Here is a 13,791-nt window from a genome sequence, read left to right as displayed (position 1 = left end):
TCTGCCTTACCAATAACTCAAATATCTCAGGAGTATTGAGCCTTTAATCCTAACATATACTAAAACATAAAAGAACCTAAAAAACAGTCTGGACTTTTAAATATTTTTCTTGAATCAATAGAATCTTATGCTCACTAAGTATGAGACTGTTGGCTTGATTATAATGGATAGCAATCCATAGATTTAAAGAGAAGTCAAGCCAATCTGAAATGTTACCAACACTGACCTGAACAGTGCTTGAACTGCATTTTTTGGGTTTGAGTTCCCGTCCAGTAGCACATAGCAAAAGAAACTTCTGCACAATCTCAGTATCTTTCCTAAAGAGTAATATAAGCCTGGTGATCCCTTTTTTAAAACACATTTTTAGCAATTGTAATATCTGCTTTTATAGTCTTACTGCCATTCTGATTTACATGTAGATGAGGTCAGTTTGTAAAATAAAGTATTACTTAATAAAATGTAATCCTTGCCCAGGAAGAGATCTAAATGAAAGAATAATATATTGCCAGACTTCTCTACTATCTCTATAAATAAAAAAGGCTGAAATTCAACCTAGCATTGTTTAAACTGGTTTTAATATTAAATCACAACCTTGCTTTCTTCCATCAGGTTCTACCAAAGACCTACCATCTAATATTCTTGACAGCATATGATTAATCAATGCCAACAAAATTTAAAGCAGCAAATACCAGCAAGGGTGATTTCTCACATGATTAGCTGCTTCAGTACAGAGGAAAAAAAGAGACACAAGGGAATAGAAAATAAGTAATGAAAGCACTTGCAGCTAACCTGTCACATGTTGATCCCCTCATGCTGCACCTCCTTTATTTCTGGGAATACAAATTTTAATTTCAAAAATTGAAAAGACCAGATATTCTTTCTATCACAAGGGATCCTTAAGCAATGAATCAGGCTCATGCACTGACACCAGTCTTTATCCTCTTCCTGCTTTGTTTATTTAAAGCTATTTATTATATTTTATACATGCTTACCTGAGCTAGGAATAGCCATACTACTAATTTGAAGAAGTGATTCAAGATAAAACAGTAGCATTGTAAACATAAGGATTATCAGCTGCTTCTCTAAACTCTGGGAAACGTTTCCTTTATCTATCCCTGATTGGCCCAGTCCTCTAATTTGCCCACCTGGCTCTCCAGTAATAATTGGAGTAATTATCTCTGCCTTCTTGAGGTATTTGCTGGTATAATACTGTTGATTTTCCTAAAAAGAAGCAGAAAGAATTTAAATAAGAATAAGGAGTGCAGACAGAGATAGGAACATAGATGGAAAAAGGGCGAGATAATCTTCTGTATTCTTCTATAGTCTGTCACAAACAGCATTGCTTTACATATTTACAAATCATCATGTTCCTGAATTGTTATTATAAAGTGTCATTAAAGAGAAGCAAATAATCTAGGGACCCTGGCTGTGATTAACTACTGGCTAGCTAACAGCTTGTGCCCCTCTGGTATGAACTCGGACTGAATGGCTATTAGCCATTAATTCATGTGGCAAGAAGATTCTAAAAAACTTGATTTATTTTTTTTAGCTTTGATTAAAAAGGTCTGCTTTTCCCATGAGATCTGAAGAAAATTACTAAATATTAAGAAGACAAATAAGAAAAACCAGAAAAACCTGAAAGCACAGGTATTTCATCTTGAAACCAAAATATCACCCTTTGATATGATGCTTCAGTAATCACCTGGAAAGATAATTTGCTTGCCTAATGTTCTTAAGCACTTTTATTGGCCTAGCTCTTAAACACATTTCTGCTAACATAAAGCTGCTTGGGACTTCCTGGAGGTTTCTTCTTGCGACTTCTTGGAGATGTAAAGGCATCAGAGTGTTTGGGTTGGGAAGTGGAGTGCTAGTAATTCAATCAAAAATCTGACAACTCTACATGGTTTCATTTCTGAGGGAATAAAAAAGGAGTTCTGGTAGAATTCTGTAATCTATGTCTTTAGAAAGATATGGTTATGAAGGAAATCAGATTTAATACCAACTGGCACATTTACCAGTTAATAATGAAGACCTTCGACACTGGAAAGCAAACAAGGGGACTCGCCCCATGAAAAATGCATTAAAGGTGAAGATGATGGAATTTATAACTGCTGGACCTGAACCTTGCCTGGTGTAAGTCTGAAGAAGAGCTACTTCACCTAGTGAGTAATTTAAACCAGTCACTTTTCATGATCAGTGCTCATTCAGAATCAGCAAAAGTCACTTGAAGCATTAATGTGATAGAAGGTGAATTGCTAAATCCTAAATAACATTCCCCTCTGTGATGAAAATGGAACTAGGAGATACTGAGTAGCGCTTTTAAATGTCATCTTCCTGGATAACTCGGGTGATCTTCTCCATTTAGGAGTGTGATTAGGACCTGGAATGTTGTGCATACTCCAGTAAAATAGATCTCTTTTAAGGTCAATAATGTTTAGTGCTCAAGTATGTATGAGCTATTATGTAGTAGGAATGGGGTTGAGGGGACCTCAGGAGGTCATCCCATTGCTTCAAAACACAATATTGTTTCTAAAAGGCTTCTTGTAACTTGGACCAAAAAATTCTTAGTTGTGAAAGAGACTTTATAGCTTCATTAGTCTGTTCTAGTGCTTAGTTATACTTGATACTAAAATGTTTTTCCTAACATTTAGCCTAATCTTGCTTGCTGAAATTAGTACTCAAGGAGAGACATAAGAATCCAAAATCCAAGCTCTTCCCCTCGCAAACAGCACATTTTATCAAGCACTCCCTATAAACAGACTTTTCTGAGCTTGCCGAAAATTGATAGCCGAGCTGCTCCTACTGAACAGTTCTATATTAAAGCTCCACTTTTGTTGTATTTATTGGAAATAAATACACTTCTATTCTTCTATACTTGACGGTCCTTTGTAACTCCTTAATGTTTGTAACTCATGTGAAAGGAGCTGGTATTGTGTATGGTTTAGAAGACTACTCTCTATTTCTTTTGTTAGATAATTTATAACTTGCTTAGAAATTAAATTATTATGCTGGGGATTAGGAAAGGGTTTTTTTGTCTCCCTTCACATGTTCTTGTAGCATGAATCCTTTTTTTAAATTGATGTTCAAACAGTTACTTGGAATACTGTTTAAATGCAGATGGATCCAGAGCATTTCCAGGTGGGATCACGTGGCAGGCTAAAATTAAACTTCAGCTGACTAGCTGTCAGGATGTGAGACTGCTCAGAATTATTGGACTATAGGCTGTGTTTCAGGACAGAAATTTTTGAAAATCAGGGCAATAGAATGAATATAAATCTTTCATGTGATGGAATTGCCTAGATGCTTGTGATTGTCATGGTAGAGAGTCTGCTTTCATATCTATAATTAGAAGCTTCTGCTTTGTCCCTGTTTTATTTTCAGATTAATATGGTTTCCATAATGCTCCATGTTCATTATTTCATCCTATGATACTAGTCTTACAGCCTTGCAGCTTTAATGACATGTGTTATCCACTGCAACAGTATGTGAATAATTATTTGAGTGTTAAGGAAAAGCTTCAGTGTATGTATTTCTTTTAAAGAATTCCTAACAGTTTGTCCTGTGTAGGCATTTGTAATTAGTATTGAAATTAGGGTATTATATGCTGCTCTTTCCTTTTGTGTATTATTTATTCTGATACTACTAAGCATGACTGAGAGAGAATCAACTGGACAGAAGACTAGTCAAATCTAGTGGCAGAAAGTGATGTACTGTGTGTGTAGAGGAGGATGCAGTTTATATCTCTTTACCTCCAAAGGGATTCAGGGGCTGAAACATAGCTGTATTGTGCTGCTTTAAATACCCTAAAATATTCTTCTGCCTCATTCCAACTGCTGCTTCAGAAAGTCATGTGTATCCCACAGGCTCTTCGTCACATCTTCCGTTCCTGACCAGATACTTCAGTTTCACTAGCACATCTTAAATGACCCCAGATCCACGTGTATATAGGCATAAACCTGATTTGCTCTTACAGCCAAGACAGGATTCAAAGCTCCCTTCACAGTCAGCTACCTGGAGTGCAAGTCCGTTTCCACTATCTGTTAAGAACCAAAAGATTATAATGAAAATTTGCCAAGTTTATTTTAGCTTGCATATCTAAAGTTTAGATGGCTGATATCAGATGAGAGTGAATGGTCCCCGGATCTGCACGTGTATTGATACCATCCATACTTCATTTTTTAAACTTTCTTTGGATTTTTTGTCTGCCAGATTGGCCTCACACTGACTGATTGTGATAGGATAATAACATAACATGACGGAATTTCCATGCCTTGGAAAAATGCACAAAGATTCTGGAGATCAGCTGGGTCAAACATCTGATGCATACATCTGCCTTCATGTCTCACACTGCTATAGTGCCTAGAACTTCACATATTTTCCAGAAGTCTAGTAACATACTGCCTACAATAATTAGTCAATTTGTGTGATTTACTAGAAAAAGCCCCGTATGTAACTTGCATCGATGCCTGCTGAGCATGCTATGGGTTCTACTGTTTCTTCCTGCTGCCCATCTAATATCTACAGCATTTATTCACCAGCCTCCTGATCACTTTGGCTGTGCCCGGCTGAGCATTTAGCTTTTTATAAACATATTCACATTTATGGAATACTCTGTTATATCCTGGAAGGAATTGGATTCTTACTGATCTGAATGCAATTATTTGACTTGTTTATAAACTACACCCTTCTGACTAGTCTGATTATCTTAAGAGTTCCTTCTTACTTGGCAAGTAAAGGAGAGTGAAGGGAGGTTTTCCTTCTTGCCTCTGGACATTTGAGAGACTGACAAACATAGACACCTTAACTCTTTGTATACGTGTTGGTTCTAAGGCTATTTGGTGTTTTGTTTATGTTTTATAGCAGTATGCAAAGTCTCTGACTTTATACAGTCACATTTTTCACACTTTTCCATGTTTGAAAGAATTAAGCCTACACAATATCGACACTTAGTATCTTCCGTCATACTCAGTGCTTTCTTTTCAAACATGCCCACAAAGCAAAATTACCTAAGTTCCTGTAAAGTTATACTACAGCTTATTATAATTCAGAAACTATACAGTGTAACAATAGGTTTTTAAGTCCATGATAAATTTGTACATGAAAGCTGGCATTTCTAAAGAAAGGAATCTGAGCAGTGTGAAAAAGAAAATGAAAGAAAATTTTGTTCTTCAAAGAGAATTTTTTTTTTCCTGTTGATGAACATTTTGTGCACAAAAAGAGCTTTCACATCAAAAGTGAGAGTTTGGGAAGCAGAGCCTAGGAAGTGCTCTTTGCCTATTAACACCTTACCTAGGTGTTGTTCCATTGGCTAAAGGGGCTACTCTAGATTTACAAAATTATACAAAGAGAATGAGACATTGAAAAGTCTCAGCTTGCCTTCAGAAAATGACTTAAGCATGTGTTTATGAAATTACATAAAATAAGGATTAGTGTTCTGTTTTTATTGGGGATAACTGCAAGAATCCTACAACATGAGAAATAGATTTTTCCAATTATCTTCAGTAGTGGAAAGAATATGAAAGCATATTGCTTTCCATCAGAAAACAGAAAAGCACCAATACGAGTGAGAAAACCAGTCTTCCTAACATAACTTTGGTCATTCTCTGGACAAAGCCCAGTAACTAGTATGTCATTGTACACTGTGCTTTTTTCCCCAGCCTTTTGAAATTGCCTTGTTGAGTCTAACTGGCTGTATGCAGGTACAGACTTATCCAGAAGGAGGAAAGGTAAAGAGGCCACATCCTCCCCATACATGTCTCATCATTTTGGGTGTATGCCTTGTCACATTGTAAGGGAAAGACTGCAATGAAATCACAGATGAATCCAAGTATAATATGACAAATCAGTCCCCTCTTTATTGGCAGCATTTACTGCCCTTGGGTTACTTGTTCTGAATCAAATTCCAGAATTAAATATTGCAGTTTTCCTGTTCAACAGAGCTGAGTAATTTGTTACAAGTAAAATTTTCTGCCACTGGCTAAAGATTCTAAATAGAAGACAGCTTGAAAAATTGATATAATAGGAAGTGATGCAAATTGTGGGAGAAAGGAGACGCACACACACAAAACACAAACACGTTCTTCTTCCCTGCCCCTCTCTGGGATCAACTGAATATATAGACATATATTTAAAGCAATGACTAAAAGAAATAATTATTCTGATTTCTGCTATAATCGTGAGAAGAAAACTCTTTCTTAGGGCTACTTTGCCTGTAATGATTATAAATTAAATAAAAAGAGGTGCATTTTGTGAATTTATCTACATGATTACTTTTACCTGAATAATCCCAATTACACAATAGCGGATTTTTTCATAATAAAAGTCAATGTCAACAAATTTCTCAGAACAGCTTTCCTCAAAAGATTACAAGTTTTAATGAAATTTTACTCTTTTTTTAATTTAAAATTTAACAAAAACTTAGGAAGCAATACCTAAAATTTACATCTTTCTTCCTTAGTTTCTTAATGAACCATTTCAGTGAATAACCTGATCTTTATAATGTAGTTTCCCATGACAAAATGAGGGTTCCAATACATTCTCAGCTGCCAGAAATGCTTTGAGAATAGTGGTTGGGGAGATTTGTGTAATTATCTTTGCTGATGGTACCAAGTTACCTTTGATAGTTAGTACAGGAACTTCAGGGATTCTGTCTTAACAAAGTGATGTAATGTAGTTAGTACCCAAAGACTATGCTTCTATCTAGAAAAATGCATAAAATGCACACTGTGCATTCTGTTCTTCCATCTGTCCTCCTTCACTATTATCTGTACAATCTCAGATGAATATTTGAAATTACATTCAACTCCTTACAATAACATACAGCTGAGACATGCATCACTTAAGTGCAATTGGCCCCTACCTTTGCTATCCCCACCCCGGAAATTTTCAGAGGTACCATATACTTGTGTTCTCCTCCCCTGCAGCAGTGACTGAGACCTACAACCTAAATGCAAGTGCTTCCCTGCTTTACATTACTTGTGAAAATAGTCTCCCTGATATCATTATGTTCATGCAGGCTGCATCTACCTTACTGTTGTGATTCAGGACAGCAACATAAATTCTTCAGTTTTACCTTTCTTGATGTTGTGTTGATGTACCTGTTTTTTGTTTTTGTTTTTGTTTTTGTTTTTTTTGATACACCCAAATCTGGCTCCTTTTGAGGGAAACTAAACCGGAAACTCTGTTCCAGGTGAGCATTAAATGTGCTCCTGTCCCTAAATATGTCATGCTCAGTGATGGGTCTTTTGGACAGAACTGGACCACATGCAGAAAATGTACATTTGTATCACAGACCAGAGTAGTTCCAGTTTCAAGAAAAAGCTCTCAACTTTATACAATATAGATGTAGGTGCCCCAGAACCAATTGCTTTGATCTACTGATTTGTTCCTTTTGCATCAGATTGGTGCTGTGTAGACAAAATAACAGATAATTAAGCAAACAGCTAAGTATAAGCTTATATACTTTGAAAACCCAGTTTTCTATTGCTCTTTAAAATTTCTCTATATAAAAAAATTAAAAATTTAAAAAATTAAAATATACATACCTCATTTTATACTTTCATCCTGTGATTAGATGGTGAGATAATCCCTTTGTGCCTGAGCGACATGAAATAAAGGAAAAAATTTGCCAGCTGCCATATTCTACAAGAAATCAGACAAGAAAGAGGTGAACAGTGATGAACATCTCAACTCTTTCTACCACACTACATTGAAGGAAAGTGTCTAACAGAGTCTTTCAGGTCCTTTTGAGGAAGAAATAAATAAAGGCACACAAGAAAGTCCCACAATGTTCCCATTTAATCTTTTTCTTATAACTTTTTCTTATCCTAGGATGCTCATTTTATGAGAACTGTACTGATCTATAAGGAGGTAATGTCTAGTGGATTTTATTTATTCATCTCAAAACATATATTTAAAACTCTTAATAAAAGATATATTGTAGAGTTATGTTGCAGACAATCAGGATTGGGTTTTTTTTACAATGTTTTTTCATTCATTGTATGAACTGAATTAAGTAACCTAAGTTCTCAATATATGTGTATATTCATTTATAAATTATTTTTAAACTCATACTTTCGTAAAGCTTTTGGAATTTGAGTGATGTTCATGACAGGACAGGCTGCCTCCAGTGAGTTAATGGGAGTTTTGCCATTGGGAGCCAATATTCCCCACAGTGCTCTTTGAGTTCTGCAATAAATTGTGAAATAAATTACTCAGATGAATAGACTTCATTGCATTGTATAGGAAATGTTGCTTCACTGTACTATAAATTACAGAAGGTGTATACATTGTCATCACATACATAGGTAACATACACAGTCAAATAGATGTAGCGGGCTAAATTAATGCTGTGTAATGGTTTAAATCAGGACGTACTCCATGAAAGTAATTGAAATTTCATCAACCTAAGGTTGGCATGGGAGAAGAGGGACCACACAATGAGAAACTTTCAAGTACTTTGAAAAACACAGGAGCACTATTGGAGAGTGTAGAAAAATTAGGATCAAAGCATTTGGCTGACTGAGCAACTAAAGTGCTGCAAACGATCCCTGAAGGTGGGAAGTCTGTCCTCTGAGCAACCCTGAGCTCAGACTCTGCAGCTTTTCCTCTATTATTTAGCATAGCAACACTTTTGTCCTACTCTACCTGTGATCTTTAACTCCCTAGGCTTTCACTGTACAGTATTTACTTTAAATAAGTGGTACTTTATTTCAGAAAGTTGCTTATAAAAATGTAAGGAATCCTTTGTGGCACAATCTTGTTGGAATGCAAATCACCAGTCTTGTCCTCAGAGACGTATCCAAAACATGTAATTTTTTTTGCTCCCCTACTCAGTTTCTGTACTGACAGCAATGTTGTTTTGTTTGGTTTGGTTTTTTGTTCGTTTGTTTTAAATTAGGGTTAGACTGTGAAATGGAAGGTAAGATTTATGAAAAATTTGAATGGAAATTTCATATAATTCTACATGTTAGGAGCAAAAGTGAAGTCAGCAACCTGAAGTTAATTTAGGTAGCTATAACTTCATAAACTTAAATTTGAGCCCAAAGATTGTTGATTAGTTCAGCAAGCTAACACTTTGTGCTAAGTCAAGGTAGGTTTAACAGACATAGATTCCTAGGATTAGGTCAACTTCAATGATATATATGCATACATTTGTACAAATGCACATATATGCATATACATGTATGCATACATATGCATGCATATCTATATTGATATATGTGCACATATATAAATTATTCAATCACACGCATATATGTGTATACTTATATATACAGCATGACCTAATAATAGTTCTCCATACATGTTTGGATAAAAACCCCTCGGTTCTGAATTAAATGTTCCATCTGTGTCTATGGGATTCTCCATTATTCCAAATATTACTTCTGTTTCATGAGGTTTTATAATCTAGAAAATTACCATCCTTGTTTGTGACTGCAATGGATAGAAAAAAGGCGCGACCTGTGTTTCATGCTGGCTCTTACACAGAAAAGCAATGAGTCCTATTAATCTTGTTCAGTTTTACAACTGACTTTCACATGTTCTACTGGCCTAATGGTCTTTTTTATTTAAATACATTTACAATAATTTAATGATTAGTGATTTCATTGGCAATTTCTTTGGATTCTTAAATGGAGGATAAGGACAGTTCTAGTCTGATCCTTTAGGTTTTGCAAACAGGACCTGCTTAAGTAGTCTAGGAATTTTTCTGAATAGTAAAGGTTTTATTTCAGTCTCATACTCATTCTATTTCTATGTTAATTGTCTAATTAAAAACCTTAAGTTTTGCCTACTATATATAAAAAAAAAAAGTAACCCAATATCCTTCTACAGCTGGGACCTCTAAAAGAGATAATGCAATGAGTAATTTTATCCTGGGAGTTATGGGAGGATCAGCCGCTTCAGTAAAACTTTGCAACCAGTGGAAAGAAATAACCATTTTGAAGGTACAATTCATCTGACCTATTTTAGAGATCTATTTGCAAATAAGACAAACCACATTCTAGAAGAGCAATTGCTCTCCTTTTGCTCCAAAAGGAGCCTTGACATCTAGCTTACTTATAGACATCAATGTTCAGGCAGACGAGTCCTAGCAGCAGGGTCTATCTCCAACAGATGTTAGGTGACAATCACTGTAAAATGTTCTTGTATATGCATCAAGAAGTAAATTTTAAGCACATTTCAGTTTATTTGACAAAAATGCTAATTTAATTTGGTTTGCAGTTCTGAAACGGCTGCTGTGCTCAACAGCAAGTATAATTACCATTTGGAGTGTTAAGTTCTATAATTATCTTAAACTAACAAGAAGCATAAGACGGTGTCAATTTGGGTTTTTTTCTGTTGTTAGAAAAGGCTCTAATTAGGACATGAAAAATGGAATAGGGAAGAAATTTTGGGTTATCAGTTTACTTAGATACAACATAACCACCTTGGAATCACAGACATAAAACAGACAACAGGTTTATTTCATTAAAGATGAAAACTGAAGCAGGTCACAAATCTAAATTAATGACCAATTTTGTGCATCTTTAGATTACAAATATTAATTCTGTTTTCATTGCATTTAAATAACATAATACGTTCAGTTCTCCAAATTCAGTGTTGTTAACTTGATATTTTTTTCCACAAGGCAACAGGAATTCTGCCAGAATTAGTGATCAATTTAGCAATAAAATAAGTTTCTCTTGGTTCTACTTGAGGATAGCCCCACACTAATCATCTCTTTTCTCCACCTTTCAAATCTCCCTGGGAAGAGTTAAAATAAGAAATCCCAACACTGTAGAGACGGTATAGATAGCCTGCAGAATTCTTCTGCAGATTTAGTTATTGACACAAAGCTCATTAGAAAGAAGAGAACTAGGAACACTCATGATTCACTGTACCTAGAGTTACCGATTGCCTCTTAACGGTTTATGTCTCTCAGAAGAGTTGGTGCTTTGTATTTGCTGAAATAATTTCACCCTCAAAGCACACTAGCAGATAGCAGTCTCCCTTGTTGACCTGGGGCAAGCCTGGCAAGAAGTCTTGAGTTGCCTAAAGAGACCTTATATACTTTTCTCTGAATTCTGCACCTCTGAGGAGATAACAGCTCTAGCCCTGTTTATTTCACTTTAGTTCACCACAAAAACAACACAGTCATAATCTCAGTTATAATATCAGGCAACAAAAAAAAAGCAACAGGAGACACAAGTGAATCAAACTAAAACACAACACTTATAATTAGTAACATCGTCCTTTTTTACACAAGATCCCTAACATTTGTCACAACTGGGTAATGGGATATATAACCAGATAGTAAAGTCTGTCTCAGATTTAAACAAGTCTCATATAATTTTAGAATTAGGCTTTAAGACAGGCATGGAAATATCCTCAACAGCTCAGAGACCTTTGCTGTCTCATACTTCAGTGATTTATTCTGTGTTCAAAACTCATCAGTATTTAGACATTTAGTTAACCATTTGTTAATGGAAGGAAGACAAGGATCCCAGTGGGGTTGCCTTCACCAGCTAGGAAGGCGGAAAATAAAGAACTCTGGGAGCTGTTAGAGGAACAAAGATGAAACTGGGAAGAAGAAGGAACAAAGGATGTGGGAACTAGTCAGAGGGTATAAAATAATTCTCATAATCCACACCACGGGCCAGTTTGGAAGCACAGACCTTAAAAACCCGGGGAGTGAGCAGCCCACAAGGAAACAGGGTATGTGTCTGACAAAACAAGAGTGAGGAAAAGACTAAATTTCTTTGTTTAGATGTTTCTAGGGAATGACAACAAGGAATTGAAGTATCCTTGAACTTTGAGAATCTCCCTGTGGACTGTTACACATGGGCTCACAGCCTGTGCCACAATCACACCTCTTGTACATAACTGACAAAATTGATCAAGGCTGTTATATTTCCTCTTTGATTTCAGTGTAACAGCTGGGCCAAAATGACAGAAGCAAACCTGCTTACTTCTCAGAACTGCCAAGCTGTCTTTATATAAACTTTTCGTATTCAGCTTAGTCCAGCTCACTTCATGAATACACGTTCCCAGTATTAGAAGCCTTTGGGTATCACAACCAACCTTCCATTTATGCAAAGAGCAAACCCAACCAGACATGACCAATCAGAAAGATGTATGCATCTGATGTCTCCAGCTCCCTGCAGCAAAACTAAGCAATACAGAGCTGGGCTTACATTCATGCTACAGCACTACTTTCTATCTCCTGCAGCAAAACTCTCAAATAAAAAACTGGACTTGCTTTAATACAGGAGTGCTAACTTGTTGATAGCATCATTGCTGTATTTAAAGCTCATTTCCTGAGGCAGCTTTTCTTTATTGTTGATAGTAAAATGGATGGTCTATGAAAAGAGATTTTTGAGCCACGATTTGTTTTCAAACAGTTGGGGAATAATGTGGGGACCACAAAGCAGATGAGTAAAACTAAGAACATCAGATGGATGCCCAAAGCAATTTTAAAAATACTGAAAATGTTGGCATTGGAGACAATGTCCTTTGCTTACAAAGCAATCAATTTTTACATGCCCTTATCTCAAAATGTATGGTGTCCACTCAGTTCTGCTCAACAGAACTTGTTTGAAGAACTCTTCAAATTGGATTTTCTCTGAGAAAGTCACCAGTACAATGACACTAACAACTTTTCTTTAAACATTATTAATTTGGAAAATGGCTTTGTGATCATTGTTTCTGCAAACTGGGCTGCAAGAGTAACTGTGTAGGGAGCAGGTCACAGGAAGGGGGATTATTCCCTTCCACTGGGTGGTTGTGAGGCCCCATCCAGAACAATATGTCTGGTTTGGAGCCTCTGGAGATATTGAGAAGACCCCGACAGAGTGCCAGTAAGATGGTTAAGGGCCAGTGCAAGTGTCATTCAGGAAAGGCTGAGGATTTCTTTAAATCTTAGGAAAAGAGTCACTTTATGGGTAGCTAATTACCTTATAGGATAGTATAGAGAAGATGAAGCCAGAGCCTTCTCATAGTTCTGCAGCAAAGAAAGGAAAAAAAAAAAAAATTCACAAGCTGAAGTAAGGGAAATTCCAACCACATGTGAGGAAAGCAAACAAAAAAAAAAATCACCATGATTTTAGTTAAACAGAGTAGGGTTGCCCAGAAAGGCTACAGAGGCCCTCCTGGAGATTTTCAAAACTCAGCAAACAAGCTCTGTCCAGCCTGATCTAATTTGGAAGTTAATTTTATTGTGAATGTGGGGTTGGACTGGAGACCTTCCGCAGTCCTTTCCTCTGAATTATCTTATCAGTCAACAATTGCTTCATAAAGCACACTTTGTTGTAAAACAGCATTGTTGCTGAAAAATGCCATTTTTTCCTTTGCCCAAACTCATTTCATCCTTCACAGTGGCATAAAGCATGTGCTGAACTGAGTTGAGTGACTAACCCAAAACCAATACATTGGGAGTGTGTGGGGTGTGGAGCCGGCAGTTGTTCAATTATTTCTGCCAACTACTTCACTAGGCAGCTGTACAAACATATATGGCTAAAGGAGATAACGTCAGGGAAACTGTGTGGGAAGAAATAAGCAGGAGTGTGAAGAGAGCTCTTTCAGTGCCAGTGCCCGTTTATGTCATTTTAAGATGAGTAAGAATCCGTGATTAGTTATAGGTAAAGATGTTCTTTGCAGCTAGACCAGTGCTAGGGATGGTATTATTTTCTTTAAGGAGACATCTCACCAGGAAGAGTTTAAAGCAGCAATCTGCTGCAACTGTTTATTAAACACTCCATAGTATTTTTCATAACCATTGAGTTGGCCAAATTTCTCCCAGGTAATTACCTT

General features: G+C 36.3%; 1 protein-coding gene and 1 long non-coding RNA gene across 2 annotated transcripts in view; one reads left to right on the top strand and one right to left on the bottom strand.

The window, feature by feature from the left end:
* The window catches only part of PCLO (piccolo presynaptic cytomatrix protein), a 368,745-nt gene that overhangs the window by 328,110 nt on the left and 26,844 nt on the right, over window positions 1-13,791 (top strand). The window lies entirely within an intron of this gene.
* On the bottom strand, window positions 85-13,215 carry LOC142057384 (uncharacterized). The gene is made up of 3 exons (XR_012660626.1): window positions 12,936-13,215; window positions 7,545-7,641; window positions 85-1,221 (listed from the first exon to the last, which is right to left on the bottom strand). It is a non-coding gene; the product is annotated as an uncharacterized LOC142057384 (long non-coding RNA).

Source organism: Phalacrocorax aristotelis, chromosome 1 (assembly GCF_949628215.1).
Source record: "Phalacrocorax aristotelis chromosome 1, bGulAri2.1, whole genome shotgun sequence".
Lineage (NCBI taxonomy): Eukaryota > Metazoa > Chordata > Aves > Suliformes > Phalacrocoracidae > Phalacrocorax > Phalacrocorax aristotelis.
The sequence above is the reverse complement of the archived record's forward strand: the minus strand, read 5'-3'. Positions and strand labels throughout refer to the sequence as shown.